This window comes from Emydura macquarii, unplaced genomic scaffold (genome assembly GCF_026122565.2).
Source record: "Emydura macquarii macquarii isolate MOO-44397 ecotype Brisbane River unplaced genomic scaffold, CSIRO-AGI_Emac_v2 contig_3003, whole genome shotgun sequence".
Lineage (NCBI taxonomy): Eukaryota > Metazoa > Chordata > Testudines > Chelidae > Emydura > Emydura macquarii.
In genome coordinates, this window is record NW_027133140.1 from 58,918 (window position 1) to 64,635 (window position 5,718).

Here is a 5,718-nt window from a genome sequence, read left to right on the forward strand (position 1 = left end):
GCAAAGAGCTGTGTGGATGTTCTGAATTCAGTTTGAACCAGATTATTCTGGTTTGTCTTAAATCAAATGGGAATAGCTTTAACCTAACCTGAAATCAGCTTCTTTGAGACCAAAGTAATTGCGTCCAAATATCGGTTTAACTAGATCAGTTTAAAAATCAATTCAAATTATCCCAGCTGCTAAGGCCTAAATCGTTAAGAGAGCCCAGTCAACATCCTTAGACTGCCCAGGAGTTCTCCAGAAAAGAACAGATTTACATTCCAGACTGAGAGGTAGACAGCCAGATAAATAGGGAAGTAAGTGTGAGCGTAGCTAGAGCCAAGTGTAAACGAAATTTTTAAAAAAAGGTTTAAAAACATTTCAGGTGGACTTTGTCCCTCTTTCGTAAAGAAGCAAAAAAAGAAAAAAATGTTTCATTTGTAGATCACCTTCAAAAAGAGATTCTGATCTGTTTTATATTCTCTGTAATCAGATGATCAGAACAGATAACATCTTTGAGTTTTTCAGGAAACCAGAATTGAAGTAGGGTCATTTTATTCAAATCTAGAACTACATATAAAACGTATTTATTGAGTTAACATTTCCAATCTCTCTTTGAATTTTATTAATCTAAGTTACGAATTAATATAATACATTTACTACTTTAATATTTGACTTTAATCTTAAATTAATGTAATATGCTTTTCTTAACCCAATATTTCAACAGATTCTAGAAATTTGTCCTATATGGAAATATTAACTCAGTATTTTTGTCAGCTCTATAGGTAAAAAAAAAAAATACAACTACAAATGTAATCAAATCTAAAAATATATTAAGTTTTTAAATGAATATTGTAAAATAATCTAGATATTTATATATATAATAGCTTAATATTTTAACCATATCTTGGAAATAAAATAGATCATTATTAACTTAATATTTTAATAAAATCTGGAAATGACTACAAAATGTTCTTATCAGTTTAATATTTTAATCAAATCCAAGCAAATGTTATATGTAATTCTTAATTTACTGTTTTAATTATAAATAAGAATATATCATTAATTATTTTAATAAAAATAGGAATTTATGTCATATATAATTTTAATGTAACATATTTAAACACATCTGGAAATCATCACACTATGTATTTATTAATCTGAGATTTTAATCAAATCTAGAAATTAACATGGTATATATATATATTAATTTAACATGTGAAGTGAATCTAGAAATCAATACAGTATGGACTTAATGATTTTACATTTTTATTGAATGTAGGTATCAATATGATATATAATTCTAAATTTACTGTTTTAAACAAAACAGTAATTAATATAAAATTGTTATTCATTTATTATTTAAATTGAAGGTAGCAATTGACAGCATATATAGATATTAATTTATTTTAATTAAATATCAGAATTGATACCATAGGAAGTTGTTTATTTTAGTCAGGAATAGGAATTGATATAATATACAGCTAGTTTTACATTTTAATCAAATCTAGAAATTAATCTAATCTATAACTCTTACTCCTGGTCATCGACTGGGGTGTCTAGGTGCTACCTGAGTAATAATGGCAAAAATAATGAATAAACAGTATAACTATTAATTGACACTAAACATTAATTCCAATATAATGAATTCATAAACAAAAATTGATTCCATTGTTTAATCCTATTGATATATTAACATTGATTTTTCTTCTGCAGAGCAATTAGGGCCAATCCATCACTGACGTCATCTTTGGGTCTGTCCAAACTCAAGGTAAGGAATTTTGAAAAGTCCCCTGAATTCAATTCCGTGCCACTTGTTAGTTAGACATTAGGAAAGATTTGGGGTAAAATTTTCCAAGGCGCTTAAAGAGATAAAATGGGTCTTTTAATGGATCAGTTTCTGTTGGTGAGAGAGACGACCAAGGCACTTAAGTCATTCAGGAGTCTAATCCAATTTCCAATAGAGATTTAGGGCCAGGCTTTCAAAGGAATTAAGGTGCCCAAAGATGCAGTCAGTTTCACTGTAGCCTTGAAGAGTAGGAAGGAAGGGATGTTCAATCAGCTCTCCCTGCTTGTCTGAGCATCATTGGCTGTTTTGGCCAGCACAGAAGGGGTTTGTGATCCTAGACTGGTCCAGAGAAGCTGATACAGCTATGGAAGGAGGAGCAAGGATTCGTTTCCCAGGGAGGACAATTGGCCGAATGCCTCAGTGCAGGATCAGAATAAACCCAGCTTGAGTATCAGCAGAGTTTGAAAAGTGGCATATATGAGAGTCTGACTGTGAGTGTGTGTGTGAGTCTGCTTCTCCCTACGACTCTAACGCCACCTCCTGCCCCTCCCCAGCTCTGGGTAGAACCTTAGCATCCTCTCGATTGGTTCCTTTCAGCTCCAAGGCCCACTGATGAACACGACCAATGGCACCAGCCCAGTGACCAAGCTCATCCTGCTGGGTTTCCCCTCCCTGGGCCGGCTGAGCCGCACACTCCTCTGCGCCCTTCTCTCCTCCGCCTACGCCGGAACGGTGGCAGGAAACCTGAGCATCATGAGGGCCGTGTTGGGGGACCTCCGTCTCCAACACCTGCCCATGTACATCCTGCTGGGGAACTTTGCCTGGGTGGAGATCGTCTACGTCACGACCACCGTGCCGAAGATGCTCTTTGACCTCATGAACCCCAGCATCCCCATCTCCTTCCTCGACTGCTTCGTGCAGTTCTACGTCTTCTTTTCCATGGGGGCCACCGAGTGCTTCCTCCTCTCGACCATGGCCTTGGACAGGTATCTGGCCATCTGCCATCCCCTGCGCTACCCTGTCCTCATGTCCCCGCAGATCTCCTGGGTGCTGGTGGCCTCCAGTTGGCTCGTCGGTTTCCTCAGGTTCATGATGCCCATTGTTCTCATCTCCCAGCTCTCCTTCTGTGGCCCCAACACCCTGGATCATTTTATCTGCGACCCGGGCCCATTGCTGGCTGCCTCCTGAGCCCCAGCTCCCTGGACCGAACAGACCTTCTCCACCACGACCTGCCTCATCATCTTCAGCACCATCCTCTTCATCCTGACCTCCTACGGGCTAATTATCAGGGCGGTGCTAAGGCTCCCTGCAGAGGCCGAGCGGCAGAAGGCCTTCTCCACCTGCACCTCACAGCTGGCCATCGTGGGTCTCTTCTACAGCTCTATCATGGTGACCTACGTCAATCCAGCCGCCTCAGGAAGCAGCGGGAAGGTGGTGACTCTCTTCTACATGGTGGGGACCCCCTTTCTCAACCCGCTGATCTACAGCCTACGAAACAAGGAGATGAAGGAGGCTCTGAGGAGGACCCTGCTGGGGGGGCAGTCGGGGGTCGTGTTCTGGTCCCAGTCTGCAGGCCAGAGGAGACCCCAGGGCCATGTGACCTAGAGGAGCTGCACTCCACAGACGACTCCGAACAGCTCCTGTACCTGCCGTTGAGTGATGAGGCTGAGGGCTTCTGGAACTTCCCTTTGGCAGAATGCCCCGAGGAGATAGGGAGCAACTCATGGGACCAGGTACTCTTGGGAGAGTGTGGGAGGAAGTAGCCCAGGGGCAGCTGACTACAGTCCGGCTGAGCTTATGCTTGCACTGAGTCAGCGCGTTTCAGCTGGAACCCCACTGACCCAGTGATGGGACACCCCTGTCACTGCCAGAGCTCTCTTCCTACCCCAACCTAGGGCTGATCACCTGCTATGGGCCAGAACCTGTTCCCCGCTCTCTGCCCCACCCTGCCTAAGGGCCAAGGCTTTGGAACTGCTTGCTCGCCCCTCAGCGGGCTAGAGACTGTTTTCCCTGCTGACGGCCCGCCCTGTCTGAGGGCTGGGCCTTGGACTATTTCCTCACCCCTCTGGGAGGCTGGAGACTGTTCCCATTTGCTCGTTTGCTTTGCCTGCCCAGCCTAAGGCCTGGGGCTCGGAACTGCCTACGCATCTTACTGAGGTCCAGAGACTGTTCCCATTGCTGGCCCCCCCTGCCTAAGGGTTGGGGCCTTGAACTGTGTGCTCATCCTACTAAGGGCCAGAGAATACTTCCCCGTTTGCTTGGCTCGCCCCACCTAAGGGCCGGGGCCTGGAACCGGGGCTTGCCCTACTAAGGGCCAGAGACTGTTCCCTCTTTATTAGGACTCCCCACAGAGTGCAGAGGCTGGGAGGTGTGGCCTCCCTTAGAGATTGATGGAGAGGGAGGGCCACCGGCCCTGCCCCCAACAGGGGTCCTTTACAGGGAGTCATGGGATAAGAGGGAAGGTTGTCTCAAGGATCAGAAACTGGTTAAAAGACAGGAAACTAAGGGTAGGAATAAATGGTCAGTTTTCACAATGGAGGGAGGTAAATAGCAAGGTCCTTCAGGGATCTGTCCTTGGTTCAGTGCTGTTCAACATATTCCTAAATGATCTGGTAAAAGCGGTAAACAGTGAGCTGGCAAAGTTTACAGATGATACAAAACTACTGAAGATAATTAAATACAAAGCTGATGGCAAAGTGTTACAAAGGGATCTCACAAAACTGGGTGACTTGGTAACAAAATGGTAGATAAAATTCAGTACTGATAAATGTAAATGAACGCACATTGGAAAACATCATCCCAACTGTACATGCAAAATGGTGGGGTCTAAATTGCCATGTACTATTCAAGAAAGAGATCTTGGGGTCATCATGGATAGTTCTCTGAAAACATCCCCTGAATGTGCATCAGCAGTCAAAAAAGCTAACACAACCATTAGGAAAGGGACTGATAATAAGTAAATATTACAATACCACTATGTAAATCCATGGTACGCCCACACCTTGAATACTGCATGCAGTTTTGGTCTCCCCATTCCAAAAAAGATACATTAGAATTGGAAAAGGAAAAGAAGGAGAACAAAAATGATTAGAGGTATAGAACAGCTTCCATATGAGGAGTGATTGAAAAGACTGGAACTTTTCATCTTGGAAAAGAGACAACTACGGTGGGGTATAATAGAGGTCTATAAACTCATGAATGGTGAGGAGACAGTGAATCAGGAAGTACCATTTCCCCGTCACATAACATGAGAACCAGGGGTTGCCCAATCCAATGGATAGGCAGCAGGTTTAAAATGAACAAAAGGAAGTGCTGCTTCACACAGTGCACAGCCAACCTGCAGAACGCATTGTCAGGGGACATTGTGAAGGCCAAAAGTATAACTGGTTTCAAAAAATAATTAGATATGTTCATGGAGGACAGGGCTATCAATGGCTATTCGCTAAGATGATCAGGGATGCAACTCCATGCTCTGGGTGTCCCTACGTTTCTGACTGCCAGAAGTGTTGACTCAACAACAGGGGATGGATTACTCAGTAACTGCTCTGTTCTGTTCATGCCCTCTGGTCCATCTGACACCGGCCACTGTAGGAAGACAGGATACTGGGCTGGATGGACCATTGGTCTGACCCAGTATGGCCATTCTTATGTTCATATGTAGGCAGGGGCTGCTGACATTTCACAGTCATGGAGATTAAATTTTCCATTTCAGTTTTATTATTTGAAACATGTTAATTTAATTTTTTATCTTCACTTGGATAAAAATAATCCTTACATAAAAAAAACTTGTTTCATTTTGTGCTCATTAAAACAATCCCCATTAGCAACGTATCTACTAAAAAGTAATTTCTCCAATTAGCCAAGACACACCTGTGACTTTGTAGAGATTTACAGAAGGACACACAGGTTGTTATAACTTCACGTGACTTAATCTGTGCTCTGAGAAATGT

General features: G+C 42.9%; 1 pseudogene; it reads left to right on the plus strand.

Annotated features, from left to right (window-relative positions):
* The first annotated feature begins 1,729 nt into the window (after positions 1–1,729).
* On the plus strand, positions 1,730–3,373 carry LOC137141122 (olfactory receptor 11G2-like; annotated as a pseudogene).
* Positions 3,374–5,718: the final 2,345 nt, after the last annotated feature.